Consider the following 19,749-nt stretch of genomic DNA (forward strand, 5'->3'; position numbering starts at 1 on the left):
AGTTAACCTTGAGCCGAGACAGTCTGTAGATAATGTAAACCACCATCTGGCAGCCTTCCTTTTTCTAGTCTATTTAATCTGGAACTGTAGAATAATGACTTTGGAATTACCGTTGCTGTATTACCAAAATTTTAAACTAGGATATTTTTGACAAATGCGGTCCTTAGTTAATTTTTAGAGCTACAAACTGTCAGATGGCTCTGAAATAACAATTGTATGGCTATTCTTCAGGGTGATCACAATATGGTAATGACGTTGAGGTATCACTAAAAAGTAGGAAGGTGTGAGTCTTCCTTTGGTTCCAGAGTGAAATGCGAGTTGGAGTTGGAAAAGAGGCCCACAACCAAGTGTTAGAGAAGGAAATGTGAGGTCATTAGTGAAAAACCAGGTTGAAGTTAAGGTGAAGAGGCATGAGGAAATGGTCAACTGTTACAGTATTACAAAGATCATCCAGAAGCATATCCATGAATGTGGTTTGTATTGCAATCTGCTGAAAAAGAGACAAATATCCTGGCCTGGCCTTCATGGAGATTATATTTTATTGATTCTGATAATAGATTATTGTTGAAAAGGGCCTCCTATAAATTATAACCATGCAAAGGCAGCAAGATAATTTTTTTCCTTTATGTATGTGTTTCTCATTCCTACTCACTTCTCTCTTAGGGGAAGAGAAAATCACAAAAAACAAAATTGTCAAGTCTCAGCTATTCCTTTTCAAAATAATTTTTTTTGCAAATTCCAGTGGAGGCAATAGGTTAACTGTTAAGATTTGTAAGGCTCAAAAAGCTAGATTTTTACAGAGTGTAGCCAAATTTTATTCCATACATAATAGCTTTGGAAAGAATATGTGATGATGCAAAGTAAGAAAAAGGTGGTTTTTCTTCCGTGAATGGCTTCACTGTGTTGGGAGAAGAGGCACAGAAGAAATCCAAGTAATTAAACATGGGGTGAGTTTTCCTGATAGGGGACTCTAGTGCTTTAAAATAGACTAGATAATCCTAGGGATAATCTGAGGGTAGAACAGACCAATGCCTCATTTCCAATCTGGTACCCTGGAAGAAAACAGTGTATTTCCTTTGAGGTCTTGAGAGGTTTCTCTTCTGCTTTGTTTTATTTTTGGTTCATTTTCTAATCAATCTTATTAAGGTATCATTTACATACAATAAAATTCAGACATTTTTAGTCAACGGTTCAGTGACTTTTAATTAATGTATACATTTGTATAACTAGCACGCCCATAAAGATAGATAACAATCCTAAAACCCTAGAAAGTTTCCTCCTAGGCTTTTGCAAAAGTATCCCCATCTCCCACCCCAAGGCCACCACGGATCTGTTTTTTATCTTTAGAGATGACTTTTGCCCAGCTCCTGGGGTGGCAGGAGAAGCTCCTGGGGTGGCAGGAGAGAGCAGTGTGTGTTGAAGTTTGAGAAATATAGGAAAATATGGCAAAACTAATGTACAGGACTGGAACTCAGGGTTTTGGAAAGAAATGAGAGTTGATACTGAAAACTTAGTGGGGCCCAACAGAAAGGCGCCTTGTTTGTCCTGTCAGAAGTTTGGATGTTTATCCTGAAGGCTGCGGGAAACACCAAAGAACAGTGAAATGGAATTCTGGTTTAGAGGCTCACTTGGACCTCCATGTGGAAGGCAGTTGATTGGGTGCAGGGTGAATTGTAATCTAAGGGTCCCACTTAAGTTATAAAAGGTGGGACCGGGTTTTGCAGATCTGAGAGAGAATGGATGAGGCCTGGTGACCAGTTAGAAAAGGGAGGGCAGCAAGCGTGGGTGACAGTTTACAGCTGCATCTTTTTGAGAGATGCAGAGCACAGTAGAAAGGGATTGGGGGTGGTGAGAGGATCTTACTTCATCTTCAGTGCTTTAGAGGGGCCTGGTAGAAAGGTCTGGGCCCAAGGTACAGATGTGGGCTTTTGGGAGGACAGGTGTTTGAAGGCATGGTAGAGACTTAGGTTATCCACAAGAATATCCAAAGAATCATAGGTCTGAGAGTTTTTTTAAGTGGGTATATTTGAGGATGTTTATAAGCTGAGAGAATGTAGCCAGCAGAGGAAGGGTGTAAAGATCTAGGAGAGGAAGTGATTGTTCATTTGTTTTTGAAAAGCTGAACACTTATCGTGTGCCTGGCCCTTTTCTAGGATCTGGGGTTCCCACCATCTGTTATCTCTTCTGCAAGGACAGTTCAGTTCATCCCCCGGTGAAGAGAAGTCAGATTATTCTTTGCATCCCATTCAGGTGTAAGAACTGTTATGTACCTCTGAAGGGAAGCAAGCTGTATCATTTGGTCACCTGCTGATGATAATAGCATTGGCTGAGACCTGACCGTTTACAATGAAGGCACTTCTGCAGGTAATAAGTTCCAGGAAGGCCCGAACTGAGTATGTCTGTTTCAGCATTTAGCATGGTTTAGCATCTGAGAGGCCGATACATTATTGGCATATAGTAGACTTAAAAATGAATATTTGTGGATTGTCTGAATGAGTGGATGTGTTTGATTCACATCCTATTTGCAGGTCCTATGCCCTACAATGGATTTTCAGTGTCAGGTTGTGAAAGAATTTATGATGGGGATTGGCATTGTTCCTTATCTAATGGATAAAGATTACACATGAAAGGACTTTACAGTGACATCCCAAAAGCCTCATAGGAATTACTTAACAAAAAAATAAAATTGGATTCTGTATAATTTCTAATTTGTAAGCTGGCCAGAACACTGGTATTTCAGCCAGTCCTCTGGTAGTTCCCATGACGTCCCCATGATCACCCAGGCATAATCAGAATGGCTTTAGGATTTGGGAGCCAAAGTGTTCCTCAGTATTTACTGCTTTGCTAGTGCATTTAAGAAAATGGACTATTGAAAAAATAGCTTCAGACACAATATGGCATTTTATGATTTAGCATGAAATCTGAGAAATATAGAGGTTATCTGAAGCCTGCAATGGTAAAGTTCCCTCTGCTATTGAAGTTATTGTCTTTAAACAAGGATTCTACATCACTAATGCTATATTTTATGATATTCAGGTTAATTTCCTGTTCTCTCTAAGGAAGTAATTGGTTGGTGGGTATGAGAGATGGTGTGGCTTCCAAAGGTGAAAAGTATTATTTTGTTGTAATTTCCGGCTACCTAAGGATGGGAGAGGCCCAGGACACTGCAGTCAGTATATTATGTGGAGCAGGTTATATTGTGGTTTATTTATGAACTTTTACATGTTTATTTTCTTTTTTGCGGTACGTGGGCCTCTCACTGTTGTGGCCTCTCCCGTTGAGGAGCACGGGCTCCGGACGCGCAGGCTCAGCGGCCATGGCTCACGGGCCTAGCCACTCCGCGGCATGTGGGATCTTCCCAGACTGGGGCACGAATCCGTGTCCCCTGCATCGGCAGGCAGACTCTCAACCACTGCGCCACAAGGTAAGCCCACATGTTTATTTTCTATGCAAGTTTGTGTGCTCCTTTTTGAGTTTTGGTAGATAAGTGTTTTGTAACTTTGGAATACTTGGAGTCTTTTATATATATATATATATATATTTTAATGTAGTAGTTAAAGCCATGGAGAGTGTACTAGTCTACCTAGGTTCAAATTCTGGCTTTACCCTATGACTTCCCTGTGGCTTCCTCTGCTCACCTATTAAAAAGGAGGATAATAAGACTGCTGTGGTGAGTTACATACTAAGTGCTATTTAAGCATTTGCTATAATGATCATGTATACTCGAAGGCAAGGAACTTGCCCCTTGATCGTCTTTGTATTCCTATTGCTTAAGAATTCCTAGTGCTTTCCTAGTGCATTGTCTTAGGATAGAGATAGCTCAGTATAGTTCTTCTCACTATAAAGTACTGTTACGTTGAAAGTCTTTGCTTATGTACTAATAATCTATGACATATCTGCTGAGGACAAGGAAAGGAATAGTTTTAAAAGTGCAATGGATAACAAAAGATTGTATGATGTAATGCCTTTATTATGTAATTATAAAACTAAGAAATGATCATGGTAGAAAATTTGAAAAACTCCTAGACAAAAGAGAGATCAACAAAATTTGGAGTAACTTTCAGAGTGTAGAGTTGTCCATGAATATTAGTGCTTTCATATTTTCCAGGACTTTAAGTAGACTCTGCTTCTTAAGAGTGTATTCATGATATTTTATTTTGATGATGTTTTCATCATGGGGACACACACACACAGAAATCTGTTAAAAAAAAAAGAAAGACAGACATGTAAATCACTGATGTTTCAGATGGCCACATGAAATAAAGTGAGAAAGGTCAACAAGCTGAAAGAATGTGGAGTAGCATCTCCTTAATTGCTTACATAACTCTGATAATTACCTGTTTGTGGATAGAGTAATTAATGGGGAATCTAATTCAAGAAAAATGTATGAACTTCAAGCCTTCTCAAAGCCAAGTATTTCTTTCCACAAAAGGTTACTTTCCACAGCCGTGCTTCCTTATTACCAGACAGGGAAAGAGTATTGTATGGCAAAGGATCTTCCTGAAGGAGGGTGCTTCCCACACTGATTGTCATAAATGACTTCGGAATTACTGTTGCTGTATTACCAAAATCTTAAACTAGGATATTTTTGACAAATGCGGTCCTTAGTTAATTTTTAGAGCTACAAACTGTCAGATGGCTCTGAAATAACAATTGTATGGCTATTCTTTAGGGGGATCACAATATGGTAATGACCTTGAGGTATCACTAAAAAGCAGGAAGGTGTGAGTCTTCCTTTGGTTCCAGAGTGAAATGCGAGTTGGAGTTGGAAAAGAGGCCCACAACCAAGTGTTAGAGAAGGAAATGTGAGGTCATTAGTGAAAAACCAGGTTGAAGTTAAGGTGAAGAGGCATGAGGAAATGGGCAACTGTTCCAGTATTACAAAGATCATCCAGAAGCATATCCATGAATGTGGTTTGTATTGCAATCTGCTGAAAAAGAGACAAATATCCTGGCCTGGCCTTCATGGAGATTATATTTTATTGATTCTGATAATAGATTATTGTTGAAAAGGGCCTCCTATAAATTATAACCATGCAAAGGCAGCAAGATAATTTTTTTCCTTTATGTATGTGTTTCTCATTCCTACTCACTTCTCTCTTAGGGGAAGAGAAAATCACAAAAAACAAAATTGTCAAGTCTCAGCTATTCCTTTTCAAAATAATTTTTTTTGCAAATTCCAGTGGAGGCAATAGGTTAACTGTTAAGATTTGTAAGGCTCAAAAAACTAGATTTTTACAAAGTGTAGCCAAATTTTATTCCATACATAATAGCTTTGGAAGAATATGTGATGATGCAAAGTAGGAAAAAGGTGGTTTTTCTTCCGTGAATGGCTTCACTGTGTTGGGAGAAGAGGCACAGAAGAAATCCAAGTAATTAAACATGGGGTGAGTTTTCCTGATAGGGGACTCTAGTGCTTTAAAATAGACTAGATAATCCTAGGGATAATCTGAGGGTAGAACAGACCAATGCCTCATTTCCAATCTGGTACCCTGGAAGAAAACAGTGTATTTCCTTTGAGGTCTTGAGAGGTTTCTCTTCTGCTTTGTTTTATTTTTGGTTCATTTTCTAATCAACCTTATTAAGGTATCATTTACATACAATAAAATTCAGACATTTTTAGTCAACGGTTCAGTGACTTTTAATTAATGTATACATTTGTATAACTAGCACGCCCATAAAGATAGATAACAATCCTAAAACCCTAGAAAGTTTCCTCCTAGGCTTTTGCAAAAGTATCCCCATCTCCCACCCCAAGGCCACCACGGATCTGTTTTTTATCTTTAGAGATTACTTTTGCCCAGTTTACAATTTCATGTAAGTTGAATAATACAGTAGGTGCCCTTTTGATCTGGCTTCACTTGCTCAGCATATGGTTTTTGAGATTCATTCATGTTGGGATGTTTTAAACCAGGACTTTAGCCTGGGTGGCTGATGTTGTCTGAAGGCACCTATAGGTACATCTGAGTCTCTGGCATTGTCACTGTCTGTTCTTGGCTCAGTATTTTCAACTTTACTAAGAAGCACAAGGTTGAAGTAAGGAAGATCACTGTCAGTATAATGGAGGTGAAGTGGGTTCTGTTATATAATATTCTCAGCATAAATTGACCTGCTTGGAATCATTGTGTTGATAATGGACAAGGATACTCTTCCTCCAAAAACCTTGATACTATAAAACTTCTAAAGGACGCTGTCCTAGGACTCTTTTAGTTTTCATTTTTTGGGAAACATTTCTGGAGAATTCAAATGCTCACAACCTGAGAGAAGCAATTATTCACCTGAAGGCTGACTCTGCTAAAGTTGAGTTGTCTGACCTTTACATGCTGATAGAACCCAAATAGCCTTGCAAAACAATGCTCTCTTATTGGATATAAGCATATAGATTGTTTAAGATGGACGTGTATATGCAGTAAAGTGAAAAAACTAAGAATCTTTGAGTTTCCCTTGCTGGGTTTTTTATTTTTTCATTTAAGTTTCTATAGCATATGCTAATAATTCACCTCAAGGTAGTTTTAGGTCCACTCTACATAAATGTTGAAGTACTCCATACCCACCTTTTTTCTACCTTCCTTCTTTTCTTCCATCTTTCCTTTCTAACTTCTTATAATCCATTATACTTAATCCTGCATTTGCTGAGGTGGCAATTAGTGTAGGAAAATACTGTGAAATTTTGCTGTTCAGAATGCATGTTGACCAAATTCTATATTGAGAAAAGGTCTGAATTTACCCAGAGTAACCCTTTCTCAGCGTCTTTGAATAAAGGCCATAGAAAGTGGGCTATATATAGTATCCTGACAGGTATGTAGAATTCATAGCAATTGCCCTCAAAGAGCTTACCTAGCGTAGATGCATATGAATGCATTTAATAATTGCTTTATTGGCAGCAGTGCCAACATACACAGTCTATTTTGTTTTATATCATTCTCATTACCTGCTCTTTACCACTGTATACATTGCTAATGGCGTTCTTTCTATGGCTTGTGAATTTCATGGCCAAATAATATGTAATTTATTGCACACTTCAGTGTAGAAGATGGAGACTTCATAACTTTTCGTGTGCTCTTTGCCCCTTTGGAATGTATTACACTGAGATCAATCAAAGTAATAAATTTATTTCAAATGTGCGTGATACGTAGACATCAATTAGGACTGATGGGAAATATTTCTTCTTCCAGCAACGTAACAGTTTTTAAAGACTAAGCCATTGAACGTGGAGTTACTGAACATGGGACTCAGTTCACTGGGATCCTTCTTAGAAAAATAAAGGAGAACTTGAATTGGATTTGTGTGGCTTATTCAAGTAGTAACTAATCAGCTACATCTTGGTGAACTTAATTTGTCACAATCGTTTGGTATTTTATTAAGTCTCTTCCCCCGACTCTAACGAGAATGGATCATGAGTATCTTAAAACATACTAAGTCGTCTTCCATCCCTGTTAATCTAACTACAAAAGCACACTTTCCTTATCCAATGCAACTTACTGTCTTTTAGAGTGGCTGGGGTTTTAATTCTCTACAAAATTAAAACCAGCAAAGAGAAACATTTTCAAGGAGCCACACATTGTAGATCCTTAGAAAGAAGACTTTAGAATTAAGGACAAATATATCATTTTATAGCTAAAGCACCTGAGGCCTAAAGTAGGCAGGTAACCATCGAGGTCAGGGAAAGGGGTTGAAGATCAGGTTTCAAGCTGAGAAAGAGTCTACAGGGACTCAATCTGAGCAGGTCAAAAACTGAAAGGAGACCACAAATGTTCTGGGAAGGCTGGCATCTGGTCTCCAGTGTGGGATTCAGATGGGGAGTGGTTCCTGGGGGAACTGAGCTTCTGCAGTAGGCAGAGAAGTCCACCTCATCTCCGGAAAGTGCCACTGACATCAGGGAGTTGAGGGGAAAGAGCAATGAGTTCCAGTCCACCTGAGAAAGCAGGCCAGTCTGATTAACTCTGAATTTAGGCTTATTTCAGATACTTCTTGAGAAAGAACTTGGACAAGAGCAAGTCCCACGCAGCCTCTTTTAAATCCATGCCCAGTATTTTCTGGTGGAGCTGCTTAAACCCTCCAAGTGACTCCAGTATTTTAATTTCACTCTGTATTTAATTCCGACAGTTCTATGATTGATTATTTAATGGGCAAATGAGTAGGGTCACAAAAGAGTGTGAATGTATTTTACAGGATGAGGATGGGTGGAGTGGAGCAGTCTGGAACAGGACACCAATAAAAAGGGATCTTGGTAAAGAAGAACGTCTATTAGAAATGGAGAGGAATTCGCAAGGAAATTAGTGCCTGATACCACGCCCTTCTCTCTGCATGTTTAGAAGGTAGTTTCTAATTTTATTTTCATAGGAGATGTGCCTGTGATGAATTGTCTTTTACCTCCACACCATTTATCACATGGACATATTGTGAAGTTTGTGTGAGAGAAAGCAAGTATTAGAATTTGTCTTGCCAGCAGCTATCAGCACTGCCTAGAACAATCTAGGATAGAAGGAAAAGGAAAGGAAGGTGGAAACAAAGGAGAAAGACAGCTAATGATGCTGGAGTCTCCTGCTGGGATTTGTGGTATCTCTTTTTGAAACTAAGTACAGAAAGTCAGAACTTGACTGATTGTTTCTTGATCACGGTTTGTTTTCATTTTTGCTTTTTTCTTGCTCTCTCATCAGTTATTCCAGCCAGTGCCATGTCATTTTCAGTTTCAGTAAGCATGCCTGTCTTGTTTCCATTTGCATTATTCATGCAAACCTTGATTGAACTGATGACCCCGAGTTCTCACGGAAACATTAGATACACCAGTTGATACATTTCTTAATTTTAGAAAAAAGTTACCGAGTGAAGGTTAAAATAACTCCTCTTCAATTTGTCATTTAAAAAAACTTCTCCTAACATACAATACCTCATTGCCTAACAATGCCAGATAAATTTAGAATTCCTATGTATTCATGAATGCAGGCTAGTCTGTATATTTTTTGGCAGGTATGACCGTTACCGAGGGTAATGGCCTTGTTTGCTGGCCATGTCCTGTCTCCTAGAAAGTTGTACTTTCTGTTGTCTTTCAGTTGGTCCATTGGATATCAGAGGTGAATTTATAAAACTATACTTCCCTTTACACTTACTTTGTTTTGTTTTGTTTTCCTTGAAGTATAGTTGATTGACAATGTTGTGTTTCAGGTGTACAGCCAAGAGATTCAGATATATATATTTCTTTTTCAGATCCGTTTCCTTTATAGGTTATTACAAGGTATTGAATATAGTTGCCTGTGCTATACTGCAGGACCTCGTAGTTTATCTACTTTATACATAGTATACACTTACTTTGTGTGATCCACGCTGGTCAGACCACATAATTATTTTCACTTCTGATGTAATTTTTTCAGGTCCAACCTCAAATCTTTGATGAGAAGATATTTTAAAATAAGTTTAGCATGTGTGTGCTCTAAATGCAACAGTAGTTATTAGAGATATGATTTTGCACTAGGTATTCCTCTCTTTTTTGTTCTCGGCCAACCAATTGAAAATTCGTTTTTATTTTCTGGTTGGTTTGCTAGATGTTTATGGCTATAATAAAAGTCTTAAATTTTGTCTCATATCTTAAAGCACAATCTGAATTAGCAATGGATATTGTGCTATACATAGGGGCTGTGATATAAATATAATTTCTAACTTCAAAAACATATAACCTAGAAGGGAACACAGACACATATGCAGCAATTATGGCAACTGCATTTGTTTACTAAGTGAAATAGCACTGAGATAGATAAAGTGCTAGCAAGCCTTGAACAGGCAAATCAGCTTCAAAAATAGATGTGCAGCTCTTTAAAAATCTTTTTAACATTTTTCCAGGTACATGTAGAATATAACTTAGCATAAAAACGGTATGGGTTTGAAGATATGGGGAGGGGGAAGGTTAAGCTGTGACAAAGTGAGAGAGTGGCATGGACATATATACACTACCAAACATAAAATAGATAGCTAGTGGGAAGCAGCCGCTTAGCACAGGGAGATCAGCTCGGTGCTTTGTGACCACCTGGATGGGTGGGATAGGGAGGGTGGGAGGGAGACAAAAGAGGGAGGGGTTATGGTGATGTATGTATATGTATAACTGATTCACTTTGTTATATAGCAGAAACTAACACACCATTGTAAAGCAATTATACTCCAATAAGGACGTTAAAAATAAATAAATAAGTAAAAGAAGACTGACTCATCCTATTAAAAAAAAAAAAAGAAATTCTCTTGTCCTGGATTCAAGAGAAGGGATGAAGTAAAAGGATGAGGAAGAACAAGAAGAGGAAATGTGAGCGTGGAGAGGGTAGCAGGAAGAGCAGAAGGCAAATAAGTATATGTGCTTCCCTTGCCATCCCTGACTTTTTTTTTTTTTTTTTTTTTTGCGCTTCGGGAAAACCCAAAAGCCAGAGAAGAGCACGGAGGTGGTCACCACTGCATGTGAACAAAAAGGTGGAGAGAAGAGAATGGTGGTAATCTACGCAGGCAACTGGAGGATGACCTGAGTGCATCTCGCCAGGGAACTGTCCCCGTTCCATAGAACCCCTGAAGATGCCAGGCTCTTATGTTTAGATGGGGGGCCGAAGGTGTCTGTGGGGTCACCACATACATCACTCCTGGAGGTGTTGTTCACATTGTGTTCTATGTAAAGAGTGTCCCTGGTGAGGTTCAACATCTCCCTCTGCAGGACCCAGCCTTGCCCTCCCAACCCGCCAAGGTCAGCAGGCAACATCCCCAGTTAATCACCAGGTGTAGTGAGATATCTGGAGTGGCCCTGGTACCCCCCAGTTCAGGCGTCCTGGGGAAAGGGTGAGGAGGACAGAGGCACCGGGGCTTCTTCTCACGCAAGCAGACAGCTCACCTGGCCCAGCGATGCTGCATCCCTGTGGGCACGCGGTAGCCCGGGCATCCGGTAGGGGACACTGCAGGATCCACACCTGGCTGGGATTTGCCCACCCCCTGGGGACACCACAGCCTCTGTGGAGCCCCACTGAAGGGCCTGGGTCACCTCATGGCACCATTTCTCAACCTGAGGTTCTATAGATTTTTCATAGATGTGTAAAAATTGAATACAACACACACACAAAATGAAGGCAATTCAAAGCAATGCTAATTTAGGATGAGTTAAAGGGCCAGGATTCCAAGTTAATTATGACCTTAAAATTAGATAACAAATACATCTGGTTTTATTACATGCTGAAAAGCAGTGTCTTCTACAAACTTTTCATGTTGGGATACAGCAAAGGTATAGAATTTATGATTCTCTGACCACAGCATCAGGATATTTTTAAATTAAAAAGCACAGGCAAGTTTGGCTGGGGTGTTAAAGAAAGAAAAATGATTATTAGGGGAAAAGGGAACATTACGGTTCTCTGCCCACTTCCACTGTGCTGGTCTCATGATGGGCCGTGTTGCGTGTGGGCTGGAGGGACAGGGTCACTACTCCCACCTGTGTCATCAGACCTCCCACTCCTCACAGCGCCCAGGTGGGAGGGACCCACACTTTTCACCCTGGAGCCCCAGAGCCTCCCCTTTCCTCTGCATCACTTTCACTGTTCAGGGGACCAATCACTTGAACGCCGCCCGGCCAAATGCCCAGGTTAAATCGCCCCTGTAGGACAGGTCTCTCTGCTACCAGAACACACTTGGCAAAGAGCAGCAAACAGGCCCCAGTGCCCTGGGGATGTGAGCCCTGGGGATGTCAGGGTCCAAAGTCACTTGCAGGGTCTGAGTAGCCCCCTGGGTCCCACACACCGACCCCAGGAAGCCCACCTCCCCACTGACTCCAGTCCCTGCCTTTGTGTGGCAGGTTCTGGTCTGACACCTGTGAAGACTGTGACCTGGAGGCCTCAGCCTGAGACTCAGAGGGGATGGAGCCTCATTTAAGCGTCTGGCAGCTTAAATGAGACACGAGGCCAAGGAAGGAGGGCCGCCTCTCTGCTCCCCCTCCGCTCCTGAGTCAGCTAGTGAGTGCCGGTTACTTTCTGTCAGAGCTGTACAGATTTAGCATAAATTTTAGATATAGGTCTTACTTTTAACAGTGAAAGGCTGTTACATCAAGCAAAATTGATCTCCTCCTCGTTTTTTTTTTTAAACACTTCTATGTAAGATAACACACAAGTATAGAAAAGCACCCTCCGCAAAGGGAGGGCTCAGTGAATTACAATGGGCACTCCACTCTGGGGAGCAGTAGTTTTTCCCTCTGTAAAAGCCCAGATGCTTCTGAGAAGCTCCTCTCAGCTTCCTTACTCTGGCCCGACCTCCACAGCGGAAATCCCAAAGGGACTGGATTCTCCCAGCCCTCCAGCACCCTCCACTACTTTCTGATTGTGCTGCCACACTCATTTTGAGTTATTTGTGTGTAAATCACTGCACTTGGAATATACGTGGAGTAACTGATTTCATTCTTATAACCGAATAAGTTAGCACTTATTCTTCTCCCCTTCTACAGGGGGCAGCCAGGGTGCTGGGGACGTCCTGTATATTGAGCTGGGTGTTGGTAACAGATGTGTTTATATTTACAAGAAACCATAAAGCTCTACACTTAAGATCTGTGCCCTGTACAATACACCAAGGAAACTTCAATTAGAAAGAGATGCCAAAAAAATTTCCCCACAAAACAAACTTCAGGGCCCGGTGGCTTCCTCTGATTTCTACCAAACATTTAAGACAGAAACGGTGCCCGTCTCCTACACACTCTTCCAGAGACCAGATACAGAGGGAACACACCCACACTGCTTTCATCGGACCAGGAGAATACTGATGTCATACCAGCAGCAGATATTACAGGACAGGAGAAATTACAGGCTAAACACTTCTGAATGTCGATGTCAAAATCCAAAAGCAAATATTAGCAGTCTAAATCTAGAGGTTTTCAGAAAGGAAGGAAACTGGGATTTCGTGGTGGTATTTCCAGTGGTTGATGTGAACAGGATCACTGGGTGTTTGGGCGCTGCCTGGGAACGTGGAGAGAAGGGACAATGCCATCGGGTTAGTGGAATGAACATTTGGTGACAGAGATTAGGAGGGCCTGGGTCATCCTCAGAGACAGTCCTGGGATGGGGTCTCTAGGCTGTGGCTATGGAGGGGTCCCTCTAGAAGGGCATGGGCCTCTCTCCTGTGCCACTGCAGGGTCTAGGGATGGATGAGGAGTTTGTAGGGGCTGGTTTTTGATGAGGAAGGATGAGCAGGGAAGGTGCGCCCTCAGAGCCAGTGCAGCCACGGCCCCTCCCCAGCCAGGCCGTAGCCCAGGCTACTCAGACAGTTGCTCACATCAATAGTCAGGCGACAGTGGGGCACGCCAGCTTCACCCACTAAACCACCAAGCACAGCCCAGCAGGCCACTGTCCTCATTAATCAGCACTACCTGTGCGTCCAGGGCTGGTTGTTGAAGACCAAGCTAATTTGTTAGAGATGTGCCATGTGGGCAACTGGCTTGGAGAGACCAGGGCTCTGAGCCACGTGGAGGCAAGCCGACCACTGGCCAGACCACCAGGAGGCTCACCCAGTGTGTAAAGACGCTGAGGGAGGAGGGACGTAGATGGGACCCCCTGATCCTTCAAGGGACCTTCTTTCAGGGATATTTAAGAGCTGTGGGGTCAGGGATCAACATGTAAGGGAGGCAGTGGGTCAGGCATGGGCCCTCCTGTTGGCTCAGACCCCTCCTGTCCTTGGAGCAACCATGGGGCAGGCAGGAGGATTGGGGGGATGGAGGGAGGGGAGCCCTGGGCTCAGGAGTCCAGTGCACCATCTAGAGGATTCAGGGGTTCAGGGATTTCTGTCCCAGGGAGCCAACTACATTCCTGTCCCACATCCATCATCAGCTTTGCGACTCTGGGAAAGTCACTTAAAATCTCAACATTTTAGTGCCATGTACCATAAAATATGGTTCACAGCACCTGCCATGAGTTCCCCGCGGGGCTGACGTGGGGATCACAGGAGATGATGACAGATATTCTTCACAAGCTCTAAAGCATCACACCCATAACCTTCCCCACTCCCCTGCCCTGTGGCATCCAGGTCCCCTCTCTGGAGGCAGCACTACCACATTTCTTGCTTATTCTTCCAGACATTTAATATTTGAACACTTAGGTAGCATTTATGAAGTAACCATCATTTTTCATCAGGGTCTACCTGATTTGCTGTATTAAGCTTCATCATGTAATACTAATAAGTGGGCCCTATTAACATTCCCATTATCACAGAACAAGGAACTGAGGACAGAGGGTCTGCATAACTTTCCCAGGTTCATGTGGCTTCTGGTATGATTTGAATCCAGACCATCAGGCACCAGCCCCCACTCTGTCGGTCACTGTGCTGTGCTCCCTTTCTGTATTATCTCACTAAATAAAGTCATGTCTCCGTGCAGTCAGCCTGCTGGCTATTTTAAGTGCACACCACATTGCAACACCCTCTTCTCAGCCCAGCTTCGATTCACTTGACTCCCCTAGACTCCCCTAGGAGGCTGGTGAACAAAGAGAACAGACGTGTGACCTGGGAATGAATTGACACCTCTGCATGGTCTTCTCCCAGCAACATATCAATAGTTCTCTCAGTTTTTGTTGTGTTTTCCTGGATCATGGCTCGGGTACCAAGAAGAAAAGGAAGATTATAAAGGAGTCAAACACAGGATGCACAAGAATATCATCTGCGGTCAAGATAATCTGCTGGCCATCCGCAGCGGTGGTTCAGGCACATCAGAATCAGCATCTGGCCAAACAACAGGGTAGGGACACAAATAGCACCCCCACTAACCACTCCATTGAAGGTACTGTGGAAATAATACCAGCAAGTAGATTCAGGAGCAATGGCTGTAGTTTGTACAGCAGAGCCTGGATCTGGCTGAGGGAGGATTGGGCAGGGAAGGTGCCCACTCAGAGCCCGTGCAGCCACTGCCCGCTCTTAGCCAGGCCTTAGTCCAAGCTGCTCAGACGATTGGTCAGTTTCTAGTCAGTGAGACCCTGGGGGCCTGTAAACTTCATCTGTTAAGCCACCAAAACACCAGCCCAGTAGACCCTGTTCCCAGCTAATGAATATTAACTGCTCATCATCCAGGTTTGATCAGTTGAAGATGATGCTAATTCTCTGTGCAACTGTCATGTGGGCAGTTGGTTTGGAATGTCCTGGGTTTTGAGTCAGTTAGGGAGTCAAGTAGACTACTGGTTATTCAGGGTGGTCACCTGACCACCAGGAAGTCTCACTGCAAATCAGCTGCTAGAATCAAGTGCTGAGGGGGAAGGGAGGGAAGATGCACACATATTTGGATACCCCGGTCCATCAGGGGGTCTGCATTTGGGGGAAAGACATTGCATTTGGGGTCAGGGATTGAAACGTAGAGCCAGGAGGTGGGTCCAGATTTGAGCCATTCTCTTGGGCCAGGCACCTCCTCCGAGTACCAACTGTCTCCCTGCAGCATCCTTGGGGCAGGAGGATGTGGGAAAGGGAGTGAGGAGAGCTCTTGGTTTGTGTATCCAGGGCATGATCTCATGTCCATGTGTTCAGGAATCTCTATCCCTCCCCTGCCTCAGACCCATCACTCATCAGTGTTGTGACTCTGGGCAAGTTACTCAATCTGTCTAAATTTCAGTACCCTGAACCATAAAATATGGGTCACAGCCCCTACTCTGCCCACCCCACAGTGCATCACAAGAAATAATATTCTTTCCATGAGCTCTAAAACTTCTTACTCATGTCATCAATGTGAAAAAGTAGGCTCTATCCTCCTGTTTGTAGCCTCCTAGGTGCCCTTTCTGGAGACAACCTACTTATTCTTCCAGGCATTTAATACTTGAACATTTATGTAGGTAGCACTTATGAAGTACCCATCATTTTTCTTCAGGCTTTGTATTTACTAATTTTTAGCCTCAGGACATAATACGAATAAGCAGGTCCTACTAATATTTCCATATCACTGGCCAGGGAACTGAGAAACAGAAGGGCTAAGTAACTAACCTTCCCAGGTACACGTGGCGTTCAAATAGGATTTGATTTCAGGCCATCAGGCACCAGCACCCATACTCTCCCTCATTGTGTTGTGCTGACTTTGTACTTGTCTCATGTAAATAAAGTTATTTTCCCTATGTGATCAGCCTGTTGGGTATTTAAGTGCACGCTAAAATGCAAGGTCCATCTTCATAAGCCCTACTTTGATTCAGGGGACTCCCCGGGCAGCTAGTAATAAGGAGATCTGAAGTTTGACCTGTGAATAAGTTAAGACTTTTGCCAGGAAGATGTCAACACCTCTCACTATTGTGAATGTATTTCAGGAATATGAAGAGAAAAAGACAAGGATTCAAACCAAGGATACATATGGGGATTGATCCTCCGTGAAGAAAATATACTGGCTGGCCCTCACCGTCATTCAACAGCTCAAAATGAACATCTAGTCCCAAAAGGTTGAGCCTCAAATATCATCCCATACAAGCCACTCCATTGAAGTCACTGTGGGAATTCCATAATGAAACTGATCAAGAGTAATGACTATAAAAATGTTGTCATATTATCTTTTGATTGAGAGATAATTCATATTCCATCAATTCATATATATATATATATATATTTTTTTTTTTTTGGCGGTATGCGGGCCTTTCACTTCTGTGGCCTCTCCCGTTGCGGAGCACAGGCTCCGGACGCGCAGGCTCAGTGGCCATGGCCCACGGGCCCAGCCGCTTACGCGACATGTGGGATCTTCCCGGACCGGGGCACGAACCCGCGTCCCCCGCACCGGCAGGCGGACTCTCAACCACTGCACCACCAGGGAAGCCCCACATTTTTTTTTAACTGTGTGATTCGGCTGCTTTTAGTGTACTCAGGTTTTGCAATGAACATCTCTAATTCCAGTACATTTTCATCATCCCCAAGAGAAACCTCATACCTAGTATCAGTCATTCTCATTCTGTCCTCCCCTTTCACCCCAGCCCTGGGTCTTTCTGTCTCTATTGATTTTCCTATGCTGGATATTTCATATGAATAGAACCACACAATGTGCGGACTTCTGTGTCTGACTTTTGCAGTAAGCAAAATGTATTCAAGGTGCATCCAGGTTGTAGCATGTATCTGTCCTTCACCCTTTTAATAGCTGAATAATATTCATTGTATGGATATAACACATTTAATTTTTCCATTCCTCAGTTGGCGAATAGTTGGGTTGTTTCCACTTTTTGGCTATTATGAATAATGATACGACAATGTAACACTCATGTACAAGTTTTTGTGTGAACATATGTTTTTTATTTCTCCTGGACATATACCTGGGAGTGGAGTTCCTGGGCCATACTGTATCTCTGTGTTGAACTTTTTGAGGAACGGCCAAACTATTTTCTTTTTCATATTTACACCAGTGATGCTTGAAAGTGCCAATTTCCCCACATCATTGCCAACCCTTGTTTTTTAAAAAATTATATGGCACAATAGTGGGTATGAAGTGGTATCTCACTGTGGTTTCAGTTTGCATAATTTTGACTAATAATTTTGGACATGTTTTCATGTGCTTATTGGCAATTTGTGTCTCTTCTTTGGAGCAGTATCTATGCAGATTCTTTTTCTCATTTTTAAAATTTGGTTATTTGACATTTTATTGTTGAGTTGCCAGTGTTCTTTACATATTCTGAATACTAGGCTTTATCAGATATATGACTTGCAAACATTTTCCTTCATTCTGAAGGTTGTATTATGTCTTTCTTGATGGTGTTCTTTGAAACACAAAGGATTTTAATTTTGATAAAGTCCAATTTCTTTTTCCTTTTGTTGCCTGTGCTTTTGCTATCATATTTAAGGGTTCATTGCCAAATCCAAGACTATGAAGATTTATCTCTTTTTTTCTTCAGAACTTTGTATAGTTTAGCTCTTATATGTAACTCTTTGATCCATTTTAAATTCAAAGTCTATTTTGTCTGATATTGGTATAGACACTCCTGCTCTCTTTTGGTTACTATTTGAGTTTTCTCACTGAGGTTGGAATTCCTTTTCCTATCCTTTAACTTTCAACCTGCTTGAGTCTTTTGATCTCAAGTAAGTCTCTTGTAGACAGCATATATTTGGATCATATGTTTTTACCTATTCTACCAATCTCTGTATTTTGATTGGAGAGTTTAATCCATTTACATTTAAAGTAATTGCTGACAAAAAAAGACTTATTTCTGCTATTGTGTTGTTTCTTTTCCATCTGCCCAAAGCTTTTTTGCCCCTCATTTCCTGCATTCCTATCTTTCGTTGTGTGTGTTTAGCTGATTTCTTACAATAAAATATTTAAATTACTTTCTCACTTCCTTTTGGGACTATTCTATAGCTATTTTCTTTGTGTTTACCATGGGGATTACCTTTAACATCCTAAAATTAAAACACTCTAATTTGAACTTATACCAGGTTAAACTCAACAACATCCAAGTTCTTGAAGCTAAAAGAGCATCCTACTATCTCAATGCAAAAGACCTTCTCCAAGACACACTGCAGTTTCTGCCTGGCTGGGACATTGCCCCAGAGTGGGGTTAAGTTTAAGGAGTTGAAGGAGGCATACATTTCCATCCTCTGGATCACTGCTCACCAAAAAATACATAATGCCAGGCACATATGTAATTTTGAATTTTCTAATGAACACACCAGGAAAATGAAAATGGTGAAGTCAATGTAAATAATAGATTTTTAATTCAGTATCTGCAAAGTGTTAGAATGTTTACATGTGGCACGAGAAATGTGGTCATATTACGAGGGCTTGAGAGCCGCATGGGGCAAGATAGAGGACAAACAGCATGCACTTGAAACTCTAAGAAGTGAACGCTAACAGGCAGATGGGGCCTGGAAGTCCAAAGTTGAATAACAGCCCGTAACAGGGTGATTATGGTGGGTTTTTTTCCTGCCTCTGTCTCCCAGCTTACGCAAGGCACGCAAAGTCCAGCAACAGCTGAAAGTTAAAACCATGGGATCAACCTTTTATTTCTAGCCAGACAAGTGAGAAAGTGGGGGGCTTGGATGTTGAGGAGTGAGGGGGTCATCCCCATTGGTCTTTTTCTCCCCAGTTACCACATCTCCCCTGCAACCTCAGTGATGGCAGAGGCCTTCACTGAGAAATGGCCTGTGTCTCTGGACAAAGGAACAGGTTAAGAGGCTCCTATTGTCTGAAGAGTGTGGGGGCGTGCCTGTTATTTTCCTTTCTTTTCTCTTGCTATTTAAATTGACAAGAACAGATACTACACTTGATCTTAGCCAAAAGGCTGAGATGAAATAGACAAAATAAACTTTAAGCTAAAATTACTGTCAAGTATAAATTTTACTAATATAGTAATTCCAAAGGACCAAAGAGCAGGGCAGTGGCTTTATTGAGAACCCAGGATTTCCGAGTGTCCACCGTGCTCAGTCACTTTTAAATCATCAGCACAGCCCTATAATTCAGAGATTTAGGTGAAGTGACTTGCCCAGGGTCACACAGCTAAGCGAGAGTCTTCTGGGACCAACAGTAACTTTTGCAAAGGCGTCTCTTGCTATACTTAATCACTGCCACCATCTGACACTCACATTCTTTCTTTTTATACTATTCTGTTTCCTTGGGTCAAAGAATCCGACCCCTGAATTAAGGTTAAATAGCAATTAGTGGCAGATCAAAAGCCAAAATCGCTTCAAGATATTCTTTTAATTCCCCCAAGTAATGCCTTTAGTCACAAAAATATAGAACAATATAGAAAATTACAAGTGACCTTAGTGTTCACAGGCAAGCACTAATACATTTTAATGTACCATGATCATATTAAAATAGAA

At 41.8% G+C, this 19,749-nt stretch overlaps 1 protein-coding gene and 1 pseudogene across 1 annotated transcript in view; one reads left to right on the plus strand and one right to left on the minus strand.

The window, feature by feature from the left end:
* The window catches only part of LOC115850539 (metabotropic glutamate receptor 7-like), a 282,573-nt gene that overhangs the window by 101,367 nt on the left and 161,457 nt on the right, over positions 1-19,749 (plus strand). The gene's annotated exons all lie outside the window — the stretch shown is intronic.
* On the minus strand, positions 19,115-19,220 carry LOC132596659 (U2 spliceosomal RNA; annotated as a pseudogene).

The sequence above is a fragment of the Globicephala melas genome, unplaced genomic scaffold, assembly GCF_963455315.2.
Source record: "Globicephala melas unplaced genomic scaffold, mGloMel1.2 SCAFFOLD_226, whole genome shotgun sequence".
Classification (NCBI taxonomy): Eukaryota; Metazoa; Chordata; class Mammalia; order Artiodactyla; family Delphinidae; genus Globicephala; species Globicephala melas.